Source organism: Esox lucius, chromosome 20 (assembly GCF_011004845.1).
Source record: "Esox lucius isolate fEsoLuc1 chromosome 20, fEsoLuc1.pri, whole genome shotgun sequence".
In the NCBI taxonomy this organism is placed as follows: Eukaryota; Metazoa; Chordata; class Actinopteri; order Esociformes; family Esocidae; genus Esox; species Esox lucius.
This window is the reverse complement of record NC_047588.1, coordinates 44,589,456-44,611,925: the sequence shown is the minus strand read 5'-3', so window position 1 is coordinate 44,611,925 and position 22,470 is coordinate 44,589,456. Positions and strand designations below refer to the sequence as shown.

At 43.5% G+C, this 22,470-nt stretch overlaps 1 pseudogene; it reads right to left on the bottom strand.

Annotated features, from left to right (window-relative positions):
• Nucleotides 1-215: 215 nt before the first annotated feature.
• The window catches only part of LOC105008108, a 94,867-nt pseudogene continuing 72,612 nt past the window's right edge, over nt 216-22,470 (bottom strand).

The following is a 22,470-nucleotide window of genomic DNA, read 5'->3' as shown; positions in this document are numbered from 1 at the left end:
CACCGGGAGGAGACCCCGGGGAAGACCTAGGACACGTTGGAGGGACTATGTCTCCCGGCTGGCCTGGGAACGCCTCGGTGTCCCCCCGGAAGAGCTAGAGGAAGTGTCTGGGGAGAGGGAAGTCTGGGCATCCCTGCTTAGACTGCTGCCCCCGTGACCCGGCCCCGGATAAGCGGAAGAAGATGGTATGGTATGGTATGAAACTATGCACAGTAAGATGTTAATACATCTTAATTTACATTCATAACTTTATCAGACTCAGTGGTGTTTACAGTCACTGAAGTGTAAGTCACACCATTGTAGTTCCCGGTAGATGGGAAGACCAGCTCGCTACCATTCAGGCATGTGACTTTCACTACAGCTGAGTAGGCGAGGTCGATGACTGCTCGTCCCACTGACATCTCAACGGTCACGGTCTTCCCTGGAGGGATCTTCACAGTGGTGGTATCTGCTTCTGTTATGGTTTCTTGATTGGACATTGAGGAGGACTGCTCGTGTCCCACGGTCAAGCTCCACCCAGTAGACACCTCCACCAGATCAGGGATCCCTGCTTTAACAGACACACTGAGGGTGGACTCAATCTTATTGGTGGTGGTCCAGGAGGATTTCTTGGTCACGGTCCTGCTGTACTGAATGGTCTGATCTTGAGGCGCAGTGGTGTTGTTGTGATAAGACACCGATTTTATATATTCTTTTCTCACCTACAATAAACACACAACCACCCCCACACACGCATAGAGCAAAGATTATTCTTCAATCATAATTAAGAATCAGTCCAACATTAAAAACAGATATATTTCTGTGTGTTATCCTGTGTAAGTTGTTTGTGTTGACCCATATCAAAGTATAATGTTTATTCAGTAGACAGGACACAACACGTTTTCCTGTATGGAATGCAAAGTGGGCCAACAAGCATTTAACCCGAACAAGAATTTCTTTATTCACCTTGAAAAAGCAAGTGAAAGAGGATCAGTTAAATGCTGAATAGTGTCTGTAGTTGCTGTTCACAATTAAATTGGCCCCAAAACACATAGGAGATTAATCTGCTCTTTGAAATATGGGTATTCCAGATGATTGTCAGACACAGGAAAAAGGAAGAATACTTGGCAATTTCTGTCCTGGACACAACCCCCATAATGCCTCATTTTCAATAGAGATGTTTCTATCAGTCAACATTCTTTTGACAGTTATGGTCTATGAGAACAGGTGCTATTCATGCATGAAATTGATCCAATTTCAGTTGCTTTTCCGAGCGAATTAAAAAACTTTATTTGAAAGGTATTGGCCCACTGATCCTGCCATATTCTGACTGTCAGAGCTTTACTCACCTGGGGTGTGATCATGGCCAGGTTAGGATAGTGCATGTCGGTTAGCACAGACGTCCTGATGGGGCTGATGAAGAGGAAGCCCATGCAGTCGATGTCAGCGCCACACCTCCCCTGCAGCCCCAGACAGACCCCAGACCCCACATCTATGGAGTACTCAGTCTTCAGGGGCCAGCTATTCATATGCTGAAAGAACTCCCGGCCCGTACTGGTCCAGAACCTGATGCCACCCAGACGCATGTACTTGTTGGAGCTGTTCCCCCACAGGGAAAGCTTGGTGATGTGCTCGTCAAGGCTGAACTCAAACTCACTGAAAGTGTCTACGCCCGTCGGTCAGCTCTGCCCGCACAGCTTTGATCTGCCAACCTTCCACTGCCACTCCAATCTTCTTGAGGGTGGCACCATTGTCCCTTCCAGTGAGTTCAAATGGACCTCCACCTTGTCCACCGATGAGATACAGTAAAGTTGCCATGTTGGGTAACCTGAAACAGAAATGTTCATCATACATTCATGTATCCTCTTACTCCACCCAAAAAGATTCAGACATTTTATTTACATTAAAATTAATAAAGAACTACCCTCATGAGCAACGAGACAGGAACATTTATGAGTTGTGTGATACAACATCACTTTTGTATTTATGCATTTTGTGATACACTCACCTAAAGGATTATTTGGACACCATACTAATACTGTGTTTGACCCCCTTTCGCCTTCAGAACTGCCTTAATTCTACGTGGCATTGATTCAACAAGGTGCTGAAAGCATTCTTTAGAAATGTTGGCCCATATTGACAGGATAGCATCTTGCAGTTGATGGAGATTTTTGGGATGCACATCCAGGGCACGAAGCTCCCGTTCCACCACATCCCAAAGATGCTCTATTGGGTTGAGATCTGGTGACTGTGGGGGCCATTTCAGTACAGTGAACTCATTGTCATGTTCAAGAAAGCAATTTGAAATGATTCAAGCTTTGTTACATGGTGCATTATCCTGCTGGAAGTAGCCATCAGAGGATGGGTACATGGTGGTCATAAAGGGATTGACATGGTCAGAAACAATGCTCAGGTAGGCCGTGGCATTTAAACAATGCTCAATTGGCACTAAGGGGCCTGAAGTGTGCCAAGAAAACATCCTCCACACCATTACACCACCAGCCATGATGGATCCATGTTCTCATTCTGTTAACGCCAAATTCTGACTCTACCATCTGAATGTCTCAACAGAAATCCAGACTCATCAGACTAGGCAACATTCTTCCAGTCTTCAACTGGCCAATTTTGGTGAGCTCGTGCAAATTGTAGCCTCTTTTTCCTATTTGTAGTGGAGATGAGTGGTACGCGGTGGGGTCTTCTGCTGTTGTATCCCATCCGCCTCAAGGTTGTGCGTGTTGTGGCTTCACAAATGCTTTGCTGCATACCTCGGTTGTAACGAGTGGTTATTCAGTCAAAGTTGCTCTTCTATCAGCTTGAATCAGTCGGCCCATTCTCCTCTGACCTCTAGCATCAACAAGGCATTTTCGCCCACAGGTCTGCCCCATACTGGATGTTTTTCCCTTTTCACACCATTCTTTGTAAACCCTAGAAATGGTTGTGCGTGAAAATCCCAGTAACTGAGCAGATTGTGAAATACTCAGACTGGCCCGTCTGGCACCAACAACAATGCCACGCTCAAAATTGCTTAAATCAACTTTCTTTCCCATTCTGACATTCAGTTTGGAGTTCAGGAGATTGTCTTGACCAGAACCACACCCCTAAATGCATTGAAGCAACTGCCATGTGATTGGTTGATTAGATAATTGCATTAATGAGAAATCGTCGGCATAGCTGTGGTGGTTAATAGAAAGATTTGGTAGAATTCTGAGCTAATTTTGTGTTGTTATAGGTTCTACATGCAACATCTTGTTCTCACCACTTTGTACTTCTATTGAGTCAATGGCGTCGTACCACCTTTCGTCGTTCCAACTCTTTCCATTGTGAGTCTTTGCTTTCCTGTAATGTTGCTTTATTTTTTTAATTTAATCAGGGATCTGTTTGTTAGATCGGATGAAATGCATCACAAGAAGCATAAGATTTAGCACATGATACACACTGCTATTCGAAAAGCATAACATACCACATTTTCGCAGCACGTAACTCCTCAACCCGAAAACCCCAACCTAAGTCCTAAAACTCCACCCTACCTCCTAAAACCCCACCCTACCTCCTAAAACCTCACCCTTAGTCCTAAAGTCCGGGGGGTGGTTTCAAGTGAGAGCCGGGCTATAAGGTCTACTGGCTGATTGGCACCAGTCTGTGTCAGTGGAAACAGAACACAATCTGGACTTTGGGGTACAACACCAGTGTTTGGCACCAGTGGAACCGAGGCAATAGGTAATCATAGAATGTCGGTTGCCCAGACAACTCGGTCTCACACATGACAGCCGGGGCATGTTAATATAGGTGATTTTGCTAGCTCTCCCAGTAAGGACTAGAGTCCTGTTCACCTTTGCAATACAAGGAGCAGGAGCCCCTTGCTACTTTTAAGATGTTCCTCTAAAGGGTGACTTCTAATGGTTTCTGTTTGGCCCAAGGCCCAGTCCTCCGCACATACAGTGGGGAGAACAAGTATTTGATTCACTGGCGATTTTGCAGGTTTTCCTACTTACAAAGCATGTAGAGGTCTGTCATATTTATCATAGGTACACTTCCCCTGTGAGAGATGGAATCTAAAACAGAAATCCAGAAAATCACATAGTATGATTTTTCAATAATTAATTTGCATTTTATTGCATGACATAAGTATTTGAGCACCTACCAACCAGTGAGAATTCCGGCTCTCACAGACCTAATAGTTTTTCTTTAAGAAGTCCTCCTCTTCTCCACTCATTACCTGTATTAACTGCACCTGTTTGATCTAGTTTCCTGTATAAAAGACACCTGTCCACACACTCAATCAAACAGACTCCAACCTCTCCACAATGGCCAAGACCAGAGAGCTGTGTAAGGAGCTTGGTGAGAAGGCAACAACTGTTGGCGCAATTATTAGAAAATGGAAGAAGTTCAAGACGATGGTCAATCTCTCTTGGTCTGGGGCTACATGTAAGATCTCACCTCGTGGGGCATCAATGATCATGAGGAAGGTGAGGGATCAGCCCAGAACTACACGGCAGGACCTGGTTAATAACCTGAAGAGAGCTGGGACCACAGTCTCAAAGAAAACCATTAGTAACACATTACGCCGTCATAGATTAAAATCCTGGAGCGCACACAAGGTCCCCTGCTCAAGCAGTGGCCCTGCTCAAGTTTGCCAGTGACCATCTGGATGATCCAGAAGAGAAATGGGAGAAGGTCATGTGGTCTGATGAGACAAAAATAGAGCTTTTTGGTCTAAACTCCCCTGGCTGTGTTTGGAGGAAGAAGAAGGATGAGTACAACCCCAAGAACACCATCCCAACACTCAGTGTGTGTCTCAAAATGAATGTGTCAAATAACACTATCTAAAACGTTGAATAAGCCGATTGACCAATCAGCACTTGAAGTTGAACTATTGTGACTTTTTCTACACGTAGGGATTACACTAGAATCTGTAAAGCAATGATCAATCATTACATACAGTATCTCACAAAAGTGAGTACACCCCTCACATTTTTGTAAATATTTGGTTATATCTTTTCATGTAACAACACTGAAGATATGACACTTTGCTACAATGTAAAGTAGTGAGTGTACAGCTTGTATAACAATGTACATTTGCTGTCCCCTCAAAGTAACACAACGCACAGCCATTAATGTCTAAACCGCTGGCAACAACAGTGAGTACACCCCTAAGTGAAAATGTCCAAATTGGGCCCAAAGTGTCAATATTTTTTGTGGCCACCATTATTTTCCAGCCCTGCCTTAACCCTCTTGGGCATGGAGTTCACCTGAGCTTCACAGGTTGCTACTGGAGTCCTCTTCCACTCCTCCATGATGACATCACAGATCTGGTGGATGTTAGAGATCTTGCGCTCCTCCACCTTCCATTTGAGGATGCCCCACAGATGCTCAATAGGGTTTAGATCTGGAGACATGCTTATCCAGTCCATCACCTTTACCCTCAGCTTCTTTAGCAAGGCAGTGGTCGTCTTGGAGGTGTGTTTGGAATACTACCCTGTGGCCCAGTCTTCGAATGGAGGGGATCATGCTCTGCTTCACAGTAAATGTTGGCATTCATGCTTCCCTCAATGAACTGTAGCTCCCCAGTGCCGGCAGAACTCATGCAGGCCCAGACCATGACACTCCCTCCTCCATGCTTGACTGTAGGCAAGACACACTTGTCTTTGTAATCCTCACCTGGTTGCCACCACACACGCTTGACACCATCTGGACCAAATAGGTTTATCTTGGTCTCATCAGACCACAGGACATGGTTCCAGTAATCCATGTCCTTAGTCTGCATGTCTTCAGCAAAGTGTTTGTGGGCTTTCTTGTGCATCATCTTTAGAAGAGGCATCCTTCTGGGACGACAGCCATGCAGACCAATTTGATGCAGTGTGCGGCGTATGGTCTGAGCACTGACAGGCTGACCCCCCACCCCTTCAACCTCTGCAGCAATGCTGGCAGCACTCATACGTCTATTTCCAAAAGACAATCTCTGGATATGACGCTGAGCATGGGCACTCAACGTCTTGCTATGAGGTGCCATGTTGAACTTCCAGTGACCAATATGAGGGCGTGTGAGAGCAATAACACCAAATGTAACACACCTGCTCCCCATTCACACCTGAGACCTTGTAACACTATCGAGTCACATGACCCCGGGGAGGGGAAATGGCTAATTGGGCCCAATTTGGACATTTTCACTTAGGGGGGTACTCACTTTTGTTGCCAGCGGTTTAGACATTAATGGCTGTGTGTTGTGTTACTTTGAGGGGACAGCAAATTTACACTGTTATAGAGGCTGTACACTCTTTACATTGTAGCAAAGTGTCATTTCTTCAGTGTTCAGTCACATGAAAAGATATAATCAAATATTTACAAAAATGTGAGGGGTGTACTCACTTATGTGAGATACTGTATGTAATGATGCTGGGACAGTTGTGTTGTGGTCCTTCCATTTGGATCAGAACAGTAACAAGTGGCTCAGAACAGGATGGCTGTAAACGTTGACCTAAAACTGTGGTTGCCATGACAATGCAGCATTTATATTTTCATGTTTGTGTGAAGACTTGTTTTCTTGTATCTTGAACAGAAGACATTATAAACTGACAAGGGGGTAGAAAAAGGTATAAGCAACAATGTGAGTTCAGAACAACCCATGGCCTGTTGGTTTTGACTTGTTCTCCATGAAGAATACAATTGAAATAATCAATGGCTATCCAGTCTTTTGAGAAGTTAAAAGTTGAGAAGTTTCCTTGTAATACATGCAATTGTATTGAAATGAACTTACTCCATGCAACAGTAACACAGTATGATTATGTACCACAGCTGAAAACTATTGTGCTGATTAAAGTGGTCTTAAAACTGGTCTTCTTTAGACTAGTTAAGTATCTGAAGCATCAGCAATTGTGAGTTATATTACAGGTTCAATATGGCCTGAAGGAAAGAACTATCTTCTGAAAGTTGTCAGTCTACTCTTGTTCTGAGAAAAGAAAGCTATTCCATGCAAGAAATTACCAGGACGTTTTTGTACAATGTACAGGACAGGACAGGACAGGGCAAACTGGCTCTAACCAGAATAGAAAGAGGAGGGGAAGGCTCCAGGGCACAACTGAGCAAGATGACAAATACATTAAAGTGTCAAGTTTGAGAAACAGATGCCTCAGAGATCCTCAACTGGCAACTTCATTAACAACTATAGTACCTGAAAAACACCAGTCTCAACATCTACAGTGAAGAGGTGATTCTGGAGTGTTGGCCTTCTAGGGAGAGTGTCTTCAATCCAGTGTTTGTGTTCTTTTGCCCATCTTATTCTTTTCTTTTTATTGGCCCGTCTGAGATATGGCTTTTGGATTCCAACTCTGTAAGCCATCTGTTCAAATTAGAGATCATCCTGAAATGACTGTATGGTCATAAAAAATTTCACACTTATCACAATCAAAGAACAAAAAAGCAAAAAGTCAAAAAAGTCAAAAAAGCAAAAGGTCTTATCGGTCTTAATCTGAATGTCAATGTATACTCTAACTCTTTGACAGCTCTGCTTCACAATTTTGAATATAAGGAATGTAATAATAGAGAATGCAATTTTTTTAACATGATCATGCTTTCTTAAACTTGTAGTTCAAAATATTAACATATAGAGAACACATTTCTTAAGAAAAATGGGGCTCATGTATGACTTTTATTATCTTCATCAAGATTTGGTATTAAGCAGTGGCGTTTCTGGCCAAAGTGTCGCCCTAGGCGAGATCTCTAAATGTCACCTCCCGCCAAAAAAACAAGAAACCAGGCAAGCCTAGTTTGTCTGTTGATTTTGGTTGTGAAGGGATCATTGGCTGTGAAGTTGTTTTCCAGTTTTTCAGCATAGCTCTTCTTTGCTGCTTTGACTTCCCTTGTCAGTTTGTTTCTGGTCTGATTGTACAGGGTTCTGTCCCCACTTCTGTAAGCCTCCTCCTTGGACTGACGAAGCTGCCTGAGTTTTGCTGTAAACCAGGGTTTTTGGTTGCAGTATGTGCAGCACTTTTTTGTCGGCACACACATATCTTCACAAAAACTCATGTAAGATAACACAGTGTCATTGAGTTAATGTAGGTCTGTGGATGCGGCCTCAAAGACACTCCAATCAGTAGAATTAAAGCAGGCTTGTAATTCCACCTTAGACTCATTGGTCCATCTTTTTACAGTCTTGACCACTGGCTTAGCAGATTTAAATTTCTGCTTGTAATCAGAATAATCAGAGTCCCAAAGCTGCACGGGGAACAGAGTGATAGGTGTCCTTTAATACTGTGTAGTGGTGGTCCAAATGTGTTCCCTGGTGGGGCACTTAATATGCTGTCTGTATTTTGGAAGTTCACGGCTGAGGATTGCTCTGTTGAGGGTCCCCAATAATAATAAGCAAGTTAAACAAATTTCTTGAATTCACTTGGGTCCATTGTGAAAATAGGTGGAATTTTCCTTTGGGTAACGAGGCCTTGAGGTGACAGCTGTGCTTTATAGAGTGGACATACTGGTTGGGCAGGATGAACAGACATGTCAAAAGACTTTCAAAGACATAAAGAATGTGTAAAACTGAGCCATTTTTGCCCGGATGGCTTATGTGGAGCTGACAAAGAAAAGCAAATGATTTGGACTGAATCAGTGACTCAATGTGTTTCAAAATTCATTTTAAGACACTCAGTGTGTGTCTCAAAATGAATGTGTCAAATAACACTACCTAAAACGTTGAATAAGCCGATTGACCAATCAGCACTTGAAGTTGAACTATTGTGACTTAATTCTTTAGGTGTACATTCTTTTTCTACACGTAGGGATTACACTAGAATCTGTAAAGCAATGATCAATCATTACATACAGTATCTCACAAAAGTGAGTACACCCCTCACATTTTTGTAAATATTTGGTTATATCTTTTCATGTAACAACACTGAAGATATGACACTTTGCTACAATGTAAAGTAGTGAGTGTACAGCTTGTATAACAATGTACATTTGCTGTCCCCTCAAAGTAACACAACGCACAGCCATTAATGTCTAAACCGCTGGCAACAAGAGTGAGTACACCCCTAAGTGAAAATGTCCAGATTGGGCCCAAAGTGTCAATATTTTTTGTGGCCACCATTATTTTCCAGCCCTGCCTTAACCCTCTTGGGCATGGAGTTCACCTGAGCTTCACAGGTTGCTACTGGAGTCCTCTTCCACTCCTCCATGATGACATCACAGATCTGGTGGATGTTAGAGATCTTGCGCTCCTCCACCTTCCATTTGAGGATGCCCCACAGATGCTCAATAGGGTTTAGGTCCGGAGACATGCTTATCCAGTCCATCACCTTTACCCTCAGCTTCTTTAGCAAGGCAGTGGTCATCTTGGAGGTGTGTTTGGAATACTACCCTGTGGCCCAGTCTTCGAAGGGAGGGGATCATGCTCTGCTTCACAGTAAATGTTGGCATTCATGCTTCCCTCAATGAACTGTAGCTCCCCAGTGCCGGCAGAACTCATGCAGGCCCAGACCATGACACTCCCTCCTCCATGCTTGACTGTAGGAAAGACACACTTGTCTTTGTAATCCTCACCTGGTTGCCACCACACACGCTTGACACCATCTGGACCAAATAGGTTTATCTTGGTCTCATCAGACCACAGGACATGGTTCCAGTAATCCATGTCCTTTGTCTGCATGTCTTCAGCAAAGTGTTTGTGGGCTTCCTTGTGCATCATCTTTAGAAGAGGCATCCTTCTGGGACGACAACCAATTTGATGCAGTGTGCGGCGTATGGTCTGAGCACTGACAGGCTGACCCCCCACCCCTTCAACCTCTGCAGCAATGCTGGCAGCACTCATACGTCTATTTCCAAAAGACAACCTCTGGATATGACGCTGAGCATGGGCACTCAACGTCTTGCTATGAGGTGCCATGTTGAACTTCCAGTGACCAATATGAGGGTGTGTGAGAGCAATAACACCAAATGTAACACACCTGCTCCCCATTCACACCTGAGACCTTGTAACACTATCGAGTCACATGACCCCGGGGAGGGGAAATGGCTAATTGGGCCCAATTTGGACATTTTCACTTAGGGGGGTACTCACTTTTGTTGCCAGCGGTTTAGACATTAATGGCTGTGTGTTGTGTTACTTTGAGGGGACAGCAAATTTACACTGTTATAGAGGCTGTACACTCTTTACATTGTAGCAAAGTGTCATTTCTTCAGTGTTCAGTCACATGAAAAGATATAATCAAATATTTACAAAAATGTGAGGGGTGTACTCACTTATGTGAGATACTGTATGTAATGATGCTGGGACAGTTGTGTTGTGGTCCTTCCATTTGGATCAGAACAGTAACAAGTGGCTCAGAACAGGATGGCTGTAAACATTGACCTAAAACTGTGGTTGCCATGACAATGCAGCATTTATATTTTCATGTTTGTGTGAAGACTTGTTTTCTTGTATCTTGAACAGAAGACATTATAAACTGACAAGGGGGTAGAAAAAGGTATAAGCAACAATGTGAGTTCAGAACAACCCATGGCCTGTTGGTTTTGACTTGTTCTCCATGAAGAATACAATTGAAATAATCAATGGCTATCCAGTCTTTTGAGAAGTTAAAAGTTGAGAAGTTTCCTTGTAATACATGCAATTGTATTGAAATGAACTTACTCCATGCAACAGTAACACAGTATGATTATGTACCACAGCTGAAAACTATTGTGCTGATTAAAGTGGTCTTAAAACTGGTCTTCTTTAGACTAGTTAAGTATCTGAAGCATCAGCAATTGTGAGTTATATTACAGGTTCAATATGGCCTGAAGGAAAGAACTATCTTCTGAAAGTTGTCAGTCTACTCTTGTTCTGAGAAAAGAAAGCTATTCCATGCAAGAAATTACCAGGACGTTTTTGTACAATGTACAGGACAGGACAGGACAGGGCAAACTGGCTCTAACCAGAATAGAAAGAGGAGGGGAAGGCTCCAGGGCACAACTGAGCAAGATGACAAATACATTAAAGTGTCAAGTTTGAGAAACAGATGCCTCAGAGATCCTCAACTGGCAACTTCATTAGGCAAGGCAAGGCAAGGCAATTTCATTTATATAGCACATTTCATACACAATGGTCATTCAAAGTGCTTTACATAAATATCCATTTGACAGAGGTACTGTTACAGAAATAAGAAATAATAAAAACCATTAAGAATATAAAATCAAATACCAACTATTAACAACTATAGTACCTGCAAAACACGACCCAAATAAAAAAAAAATATATAATTACGAACTATGGGAAGTAAAATTTCTTGGTAATCTGAGAATAATGGGTTTAAAAGAAACAATTCTGTCTACCGGAGATATAGAGGAGGAAAAGAATGAGGAGTGCTACGCCGGACTAATCCAGTTTCTCGATGATAAAAGCTTGTCACTGGTGATGCGAGAGGCGACTGATGACGGCAAGGAAGCGCTAAAAATACTTCGAAGTCACTACGCCAGTCAGAGTAAGCCTAGAATTATCGCCTTATATGTTATAACCTTCCTTGTTATATTTCTGATTGAATCACTCAGACAAGAGATTTAACTTTCTTCCATCCTTTATCTCCGTTTCCTTACGTGATGACCTTTATGACGTCACATCCATACACAACATCCCCCCTTTACTTGAATATGAACTTCAACAAAACATTCACATTTTCTTACAAATTAACATGTTAAGAATGTTCACAGTACATGTATAACACTGTATATCTTAATTGAACAACAGCAATGCTTTCTGAATAAATACACTGCACAACAACATAACTCTTAATCTGTTTTCTTGTTTGTTTTTTTATACATAACCTTATGTAAAGAAAACTTATGTTAGGTTACTTCCATAACCTAACTTTTGTCAGTCACTCAACAACATAATCTCTAAACCTTTCAGGACGCTTGATTTGTCTCTGGGGTCTGCAAGGTTTAGGAATCTGTTCGTCTCTCTGAAATGTTTCACAGTCCCCTTTGCTTTCCTCTGCACTTCCCTTCTCCTCCTCATCACGACTTGGCTCTTGAGCACATGTCATTTCACCATCCAATGTTGGTGTCTCCGCAGACAGAAACTTTTTGACACATGTTGTATTCCGAGCATACTTTGCTCCAGTGGGTGACTGAATGACAACGCTGTTACCTTCTCTGCGTATAACCTTGTGAGGAGTGCTGTGAAATGTTGTTGTGAATTTGTCTTTTTTATCCTGTTTCACAAGCACTTGATCTCCAACCTCAATGTTTGATGTTTTAGCGCCTCGTCTGTGATCTGTGTATAGCTTGGCTTTTCCTTTCCGCTCTGCATCTTTGTCTCGAGCTTCAAGGTCACTGTGTGGAGTTGTGATGTCCGGTAGTTTCCCTCTGATCTTCCTCTGAAAAAGAAGTTCAGCTGGGCTTTTGCCCGTTGTGGCATGTTGTATGGACCTGTAGACAGTCACATATTTGCGTAGCTCTCTTTTCCAATCCTGACCTTCAGCTTGTGCAATTCTTACTCGTTTCATCAATGATGCGTTTTGTCTTTCCACTTCTCCATTTGCTTGTGCCCACTTTGGAGTTGTTTTGATATGGTGTATTCCATTCTCCTGACAAAAATCCCGGAACTCACTGGACTTGAATTGTGGGCCACAATCTGACCTGATTGTTAAAGGAAGTCCGTGCCGACTGAAAATGTCTTCCAAGCGGTCAATCACTTTTTCCGCTGTTGTTGACTTGAGGATTGCATATTCAGAATACCTGCTGTAATAGTCAACAACAACCAGAATTGAATGTCCATCCGGTAAAGGACCAAGTAAATCTGTGGCTAAGTTTTTCCATGGCCCTTCAGGCATCGCTGTGGGCGACAGTGGTTCCGGAACATCTGGTTTCGCTACTAACTGGCAACCATGACACGTCCTCACAAATCTTTCTGCGGCCCTGTCCATTCCGGGCCACCAAACCTTTGTTCTCAGGTGTTGTTTTGTTCCTACCAAACCAAGATGACCCTCATGTGGCAGCTGTAACGCTCTTCCTCGGAGTGACTGTGGCAAGACGATTCTTGTTCCTCTGAGTATTATTTGGCCAATGACACACAGCTCACCTGCAATATGTCGGTATGCAGGACAGTCATCAAAACAACCTGTCTGGATGGCAGTTCTCAGTCCCTGTAATTCCCCATCATTTGCTGAGATTTGCTCAACTTCCTTGGTAGTCAGGGCGGTGGGTGTCGCACAAACTGCTATAAACCGCACGTATTCCTCTGCTTTATGTGTGTGCGTCTCACCTCTTGCTGATGGGCCCAGTAAGCGTGACAGAGGATCTGCAATGTTGTGTGTCCCGGGTATGTGAATAACCCGGAAATCATAAGGCTGTAATCTCAAGACCCATCTTTCGATTCGTGCGCATGGTTTTGAGCGAGGGCTATAAATTGCTTCCAATGCTTTGTGGTCTGTGACAAGATCAAACTTCCGACCATAAACATAGGGGTGCAACCGTTCACAAGCCCACACCAAAGCAAGTGCTTCGCGCTCTGTTTGCGAATACCTTTGTTCGCACTCTGTCAAACTCCTGCTCACATAGCAGACAGGAACCATTCCTTCACTTTGGTCCTGAACTAGTACTGCTCCGACGCCTTTTGGTCCAGCATCAGCAATGACCTTAGTTGGTGCGTCTTTGTCAAAGTAAGCCAGAGTTGTGGCCTCGGCCAATTTATCTTTGAGAGTTTTGAAAGCTTTTTTTTGTTCAGTCCCAAAATTAAATTTGGTGTCTTTTTTTGTCAGTCTGCGCAGAGGTTCTGAGATGCTCGCAAACTGAGGTATGAAACGGCTACTGTAGCCAGCTAAACCGAGAAAGCTTCTCACCTCTGAAACGTTTTCAGGTTCTCTTGCCTCCACAACTGCTCTCACCCTCTCTGCTGTTGGGCCTATGCCTTTCACCGACAACAGCATGCCCATAAACACCAATTTGTCCATGTTAAACTGGCACTTCTCTACATTCAGAGTCAAGCCACAGCTTTCCAGTCTTTTTAATACTGCATGCATTCTTTTCTCATGAGTCTCTTTGTCAGGTGCATGGATGATGATGTCGTCTGATATGTTCTCCACTCCTTCGATGCCAGCTAGAACAGTGGCTATTTCGTGCTGGTACTGCTCACTCGCTGACGACACTCCGAACACCAGTCTTTTGAATCTGTATATGCCATTATGAACAGCGAACGTGGTGATACCTCTTGATTCCGGGGTCAATTCCAGCTGGTGGTAGCCCCATTTTAGATCCAGTTTGCTGAACACAACTGACCCGTTCCTTCCTTGCAACAGCTCATCCACTGTGGGGATCGGGAACCGCCCACGAACGATTGCAGTGTTTGCTTGTCTCATGTCCAAACACATCCTTATTTCCCCATTTGCTTTGGGTACAATGACAATTGGGTTTACCCAAGGAGTTGCTCCATTGACTTTTTCGATAATGTCCATGTGGAGCAGCTCATCTATTTTTTCTTCAACAGCCTCTCTCAGGTGGAATGGGACACGCCTAAGAGGCTGTGCAACTGGTGTCACTGCGCTGTCTATGTGTAGGCTAATTTGTTTTGTGTTTAGTTTGCCTACTCCACAGAACAATTTGGGGTACTTCTGTTGTATCATGGACTTCACATCACTCACCACTGCAACATTAGCTCCAACCCTCAGCACTCCTAATTTAACTGCTGTTTCCTTTCCGAGCAATGGCTCTCCTCTCCCGCAAATAACTGTAAACTCAGCTGTTGTGCCACGTTTTCCAATTTCGACCTCACACCAGAAAACTCCTTTTACTGGTAAAGGTTCACTTGATGAGTATGCATACAGTTTTTTGTCTGATTTAGCAGAGCTGCATTTGATCTTTTTTTCTTTCAGCATTTCCCACGTTCCTTCATCCACTATGTTGCTTGTTGCTCCTGAGTCAACTAACATGGGTAATCTAACCCCTCCCACTGAAAATTTTATTCTGTCCATGTTGTTCTCTTTTCTTACAACAAATGCAAAATCTTCATTTTTCACATCGGATTCAACTCTTTTTATTGTCTGTCTTACACTTTCCTTTGTTTTACAAATTTTTGCAAAATGATCTCTGCCATTGCATTTTCGGCATGATTTTCCACGTGCAGGACATTTATAATCTTTTGCAAAATGACCTGTCTGTCCGCATCTGTAACAAGATTTGTTTAAATCAGCACTATTTTTATTACCTTGCATTCGTTTTTTCTGGTCTCCTCCTCCTTTTCTGGACACAAGACTCACAGTCTCTTTCACTTCAGTCTCTGGAGAAATGTGAAATGCTGCCATCTGCAGTTCAACACGTTCGCACTGCGCTGCGATTTCTAGAGTGCGAACAAGTGTCAAAGCAGTCCCTTCCTCCAGCAGTTTTCTACGCACGTATTCAGAGCTGCACCGACTAAGAACAGCATCCCTTATTTGATTGTCTTTATCATCTCCAAAAGCACAATCTTTTGCCGCTTGACTTAAACATGTTGTAAACTGTTGCACGGTCTGTCCCGTTTTCTGCTTTACCTGATAAAACGTCTGTCTTGCAAACGCCGTGTTTACCCGTGGCACAAAGTATGCGTTCAGTGCTGTCACTGCATCCGCGTAGTCTGCTGGCCCTCCTGTGTTAGCGAGTGTGGAGAAAATGTCCTGTACATCTGTCCCAGCGTGATGTAAGAGCAAGGCTCTCCTTCTTTGCTTTGTAGCGGCAGGTGCATCATCAGTTAGGATCAAACCCTTTCCATCGGCAAAAAGTTCAAATGCATTTAACCATCTTGTCCACCGCGGACCCAACGTGGCTGGATCACTGTAACAGTCGAACTTCGGAACAGCACCCTCCATCTTTAACGCGTGTCGCCTGTTTACACTAAACTTTTCAGTTAACTGATAAAACTACGGTCGGATTGACGCACGTCTAACTCACTTTCAGATTTAACTAACGAGTGAGTCCTTGTAACATCCCCGTCGCCAATGTTATAACCTTCCTTGTTATATTTCTGATTGAATCACTCAGACAACAGATTTAACTTTCTTCCATCCTTTATCTCCGTTTCCTTACGTGATGACCTTTATGACGTCACATCCATACACAACATTATACACTGAACTAACTTCGTTAAAGAAGGAATCTAACGAGACGATAACAGACTACATTAACCCGAGCTGAGAATGCGGTGACTTACCTAAGAAACGCAAAAGTAATAAGTGACGGACTGATGATAGCTATGACCCTAAAGGGCCTGCCAGATACCTACAAACCTTTCGCTATCCACAGAGTAGTGAAGAATTGACTTTCATCCAGTTCAAAAGCAAACTAAGAAGCTATGAAGAGAGAGAAAAATTTGATAAGCCCAAATCTGACAATAGTATCCGTGACCTGCTACGGATGTGGAAACCGCAGTCATATTGCGCGTGATTGCCGCCAAAAAAGCGTACCTAAGTGGTGCAGCTACCATAGAAGTTCAACACACAGTGATGAGACATGCCGCAGGAAAAAGGACAGGCACAAAGAAGAAGCAAAACAGGCGGCAGAAAAACAAGAGGAGCGTGAGAAAGAACAAACTTTTCTATTCAAAGTAAGTAAAACATTTCTTCCAGACAATATTACTAAAAATGGACTAATGGTACATTTGGAGCAACATCCCACATCTTATCAGAGGAGAACGACTTCACAAAATTTGACGAGAGTTTCGACCCAAAGTCACACCACATGGAGTTAGCAGATGGAGCCAGGATGAACAACGTGGCATTAAAGCGGGGCGACGCAGAGGTGTTACTGCTGGATGTGGAAGGGAAATGCGTCAGGATCACTCTAAAGAAGGCCTTGTTCATACCATCATACCCACAGAGCATCATCTCCGTTCAAGCTGCTACAACAGATGGGGCCAGGGTGATCTTCCAGGAAGGACAGAATGAACTGATAAGCAAGGGTGGAGCTGTGTTCCGCATAGAAGAGCATGAGAGACTGTACTATTTGAAAACGGTAAATAACAACAAACAATGTGTTGATGCATCAGTCACTGATATGATGTCCAGGGACAAAGTGAGTCTAACTTGTGATGTTAAAACATGGCATGAGATCATGGGACATTGTAATATTAGTGATGTGTTGAAATTACCTGAAGTGGTAGAGGGTATGGAAATCACAGGTAATACCAAAATAGACTGTAACGTTTGTACTGAGGGAAAGTTTATCAACAGCAGAAGTAGGAAAACTGACACAAAAGCGGGTGGGGCCCTGATTTATCAGGTCCCACTGAACCAACTTCTCAAGATGGATATAACTATGCAATTTCATCACAGAAGATTTTTCAGGGGCAGTAACTGTTTACTTCCTTAAGAACAAGAGTGACACTACTCTAGCGAGAGAGAAGTTCCTTGCAGACAGTGCACCATACGGTAGAGTCAAATGCATAAGTTCAGACAATGGCACAGAATACACAGGCATTGCATTTCAGTCACTTTTATGAGAAAAGGGTATAAGACATGATACATCATCTCCGTACTCTCCTCATCAAAATGGTACAGCTGAGAGACAAGGGCGAACCATTTTTGAAATGGGAAAGTGTCTGCTAAAAGAGAAGGAATTATCAAAGGTTCTGTGGCCTTATGCTGTCCAAACTGCAACTCACATCCGAAACAGATGCTATAATGACAGAATTATGAATACACCACACTTCATATTGACAGGAAGAAAGCCAGACCTTTCTAAAATGTGGGTTTTTGGATCAGAATGCTATGCGCACAAACACAATCAGAAGAAATTGGACCCTAGATGTGAGAAGGGAATATTTGTGGGGTATAGTAAAAATAGCCCAGCCTATATGGTATATAATCCACAGACAGGAAAGGTGTCAAAACATAGATTGATGGAATTCATTAGGAAGAGCAGTGCTGAACAGCAGACACAAACCAATGAAGATCACCTAGAAATTCAAAACTACAGAGACAGGACACAGGATAGTGAGAACAGTGGTGATGCCCCACAAAGTGAGGAAAGCACAGAGAAGATTGAAATACGGAGAGGTGTCAGAACATGATGGAACTTTGGAAAAAGTAGACACAGAAGACAACAAAAACAGCACAGGTCCAACAGCCACGGCTAGTCAAAAACATTACCACTCGAACAGAGAAAAGAGAGCTCCAAAGTATTTACAAGATTACCTAACAGACTCCAAAGATGATGTAACCAATGTGAGTGTTGATTATTGTTACAGGGCAGTGTGTGGAGCCCCACAAACCTATAGAGAGGCCCTTATGTCACCTGAGGCTCCCGGATGGGAATATGCTATGAAGGAAGAGACGGACTCACTTAAAGAAAATGACACATTTGACAGGCATTAATGCAGATAGCTGCTGTTAGATTCTGTCCAAGTTTGATCCATGAACAAAATAAATGCAACCAGAAGTCAGGGGAGAGCCATCTTTATTCAGCATGAGTCTATGATGTTTTCCTTCCATTTCTCATTTCTCTCTCTCCAAAATTACAGAGGCAACACTGTTTTTATGCCAGGATACATAGGAGGTGGCCAGTGGTCATAACCAACCATTACACATTCCAATACCCTCCAATAAGAAAGGTTTATCCTACAACAGACCCTTGTATGGTATGTTCCAACCTATGGTCAATGGACCTATCCATATAGCCTATGTCAGTCACATGGGCAACTCCTAGCAGGAGGTATGGACAGGATGTGTGGGGCCCATCAGTAACAGGCAACACGTCCTGTCTTTGGTCCTTCTTTCAGAGTTAGTCAGCACATCTGTGTTGTGTTAAGTTTCTCATGTCAATTTCCCATCACTGCTCAGAACAACTTCTAAGTTCATCAGATGGACGTCAAAACAGCATATTTGCATGCTCCAATAGAGGAAGACATATACTTAGAACAACCAGAGGGTTTTGAAGAGACATCTGACATAGGAGACAAGTTAGTATGCAAGTTGAAAAAATCTCTGTATGGTCTAAAACAGTCTGGAAGAAACTGGTTGTCAAGGTTGTGGTGGGAGAAGGACACAGGCGCAGAGTAGAGGTAACTTAAGTAATCCATGTTTTAATAAAGAAAGATTCAAACAAACAAACAAACAAACAAACCGCAGCAACCAGTGACCTGGGTCATCTAAAACAGGACAAAACCAAATTGAACCACATTGGCTTGGCCAACAACATGAACTTAAATAGGGTGCCCAATTGGAGGCAAAGATCAACACCTGCCTCCAATTGGGGAGACCAAAGAGGATTAGAGGTGGCTAGATGCCACCTCCTGTCCTGTCCTGGCTATGCCCCGAGCCCAGCGCAGAGAAGGCTAGGGGCACAGCCAGGACGTGACAAGTTTGAGCAAAAAGAGGGAAAAATTAAAATGAATCCGAAAAGGTACATTCTCAAAATGCTTGAAAGGTTTGGAATGTCAAACTGTAAACCAAAGGCTACTCCAAGTGAGTTAAAAGTGGAGTGTAATTGGAATGAGGATGAAAACAACAAAGAGACCAAGACCCCCAAAGAATACCGTGAACTTGTTGGAAGCTTGATCTATGCAATGACCTGTACCAGACCAGATATTAGCTGGATAGTCGGTAAACTGTCACAAACCCTTGCAAAGCCTAAAACGCATGACTTAGTAGCTGCTAAACATGTCCTGAGATACCTACAAGGTACAACTGACTATGAGTTGTGTTTCAAGAAAACAGACAAGACTTTAAGTCTAATAGCATTCAGTGATTCTGACTGGGCATCTTCTGTAGAAGATAGGCGTAGTACCTCAGGATACTGTTTCAGCCTGACAGAATAAGGACCTGTTATTTCAGTCTAAGAAACAGCCGACAGTGGCACTGTCGACCTGTGAAGCTGAATACATTGGTCTAGCATACACTACTCAGTGAAGCATGTACCTAACTCAACTTCTAAATGGCATGAACAGTAGTGTTTACACTTGCACCACGATGTATGGTGATAATCAGGGTGCCATTGCACTGAGTAGAAATCCAGTGAATAGATCTAGATCTAAACACATTGATGTGAAATATAATATATCCGTGATGCTGTCAGTGAGGGAAGAATACATATTGTGTACTGCACAACAGAAGACATGGTGGCAGACATTTTGACAAAATCTGTATAAAAATTTTAATTCAAAAGTTCAAAGGTTTTCTGTTTGGGAACTAAATATTTGTGATAACATTGTACATGGCTTAAGATGTTGAGAACAAGTGGGGGTGTTGAGTTATATGTTCTCATTAATCATATATTTTAAGTTCCTTACTATTATTTTGCCCCTCCATGAACTGCCACCTTAACGTGGTGGAGGGGTTTGAGTACCCAAGTGACCCTAGGAGCTATGTTGTCTGGGGCTATATGCCAGAGGTGGGGGACTCGAGTCACATGACTTGACTCGAGTCTGACTCGAGTCACAATTTTCAGGACTTGTGACTTGCTTGATTAAAGTATGAAAATTACTTGACTTGACTTTGACTTGAGAACAAGTTACTTGAGACTTGACTTGACTTGAAGTGGAAGACTCGACAATGACTTGAACTTATAATTAACAAACAGCAATACAATTATTTTATATGTTGTGACATCAGCACCACTAATCAGCGTATGTGCCTTTAACGCTGCACAATTCAAACCGTGCCAAACATGGCAGACAGTAACGTTAGTTGAGCTCCACAAATAGGACTTTGAACTGGACCGTGTGAATAAAAAAATATTTTTTCAAATTTCATTCGTTATTTTTAGAACCACAAGGAAAGGTAAGAACGTAATCTCTTTATATTCAGTTGAATATGAGCGGGCATGTATATTATCACACGTAGGCTATAATGTCTGTATTAAATGTTGGCATTTTCAAGTGTTTGTGGACTGCGTGTGGAAACTAAAAAGCATTGTGCTTACACCATAACAGTCAACTTTACTGCATGAAAGGCTAACATGGAGGCGCCGATGTGATTACTAGCACCTAAACATTTCGAAGATTTTTATTTTTTTTACTCATACAGCGTAATTACATATTAGGCAGTTTTTCAGTCACAATAATTAGTTTATAAGGTTGTTATTATTAGCCCTTATTACATGGATTGGCTGAATTCCAGTGCAGAATGCGTGTTATTTCTTGATAACAGACCGTTGCCATGAAAAACAGCGCGTTACTATGGACGCAGCAGGATTCTATCCAGAGACGGAACGGACTATTTTCTTTAGAGGAAGCAGTACAAATGTTTTAAAATCAATAAATTCCTTTTGAAATCAATCTTTTGTGTCAAATTATAGATTTATTTGGTAGGTAGTCATGTAATAAGCGGGATAAGGTATAGCGAGGCGGTTGTTATAGCGAATACAACCCCTTCAGGCTGATTCAAGATCCCTCCGCTTTGTCCCCCCCAAAAATTTGACCGCGGAGGAGAAAAATATTTGATTTTGAAATCAAGCTTCGCATCAAGCGCATGTCAGAAACAGCCCGAACGGGCGACGTGGGGCCGCCTTGCCGTGGGCTCACCACCCACAGGAGGGACCATAAGGGGCCGGTGCGAAGAGGATCGGCGGCAGTCGAAAGGCAGGGGCCTAGACAACCCGATCTCTGGACACGGAAACTGTCTCTAGGGACGTGGAATGTCACCTCGCTGGCGGGGGAAGGAGCCTGAGATCATGCGTGAGGTTGAGAGGTTCAGATCAGAGGTAGTCGGGATCACCTCTACGCACGGCTTGGGCTCTGGAACCACACTCCTTGAGAGAGGATGGACTCTCCACCACTCTGGAGTTGCACATGGTGAGAGGCGGCGGGCTGGTGTGGGTTTACTTATAGCTCCCCAGCTCTGCCACCATGTGTTGGAGTTTACCCCGGTGAACGAGAGGGTCGTTTCCCTGCGCCTACAGGTCGGGGATAGGTCTCTCACTGTTGTTTGTGCCTACGGGCCGAACGGCAGTGCAGAGTACCTGACCTTTTTGGAGTCTCTGGGAGGGGTGCTGGAAAGTGCTCCGACTGGGGACTCTATCGTTCTACTGGGGGACTTCAACGCCCATGTGGGCAACGACAGTGACACCTGGAGGGGCGTGATTGGGAGGAACGGCCCCCCTGATCTGAACCCGAGCAGTGTTCAGTTATTGGACTTCTGTGCTAGTCACTGTTTGTCCATAACGAACACCATGTTCAAGCATAAGGGTGTCCATCAGTGTACGTGGCACCAGGACACCCTAGGCCGCAGGTCGATGATCGACTTTGTTGTCATCTCATCTGACCTGCGGCCGTATGTCTTGGACACTCGGTGAAGAGAGGGGCGGAGCTGTCAACTGATCACCACCTGGTGGTGAGTTGGATCGGATGGCGGGGGAGGAAGCTGGACAGACTCGGCAGACTCAAGCGTACTGTTAGGGTCTGCTGGGAACGTCTGGCCGAGTCTCCTGTCAGAGAGATCTTTAACTCCCACCTCCGGCAGAGCTTCGACTGGATCCCGAGGGAGGCTGGAGATATTGAGTCCGAGTGGACCATATTCTCCACCGCCATTGTCGAAGCAGCCGCTCAGAGCTGGTGCCTGT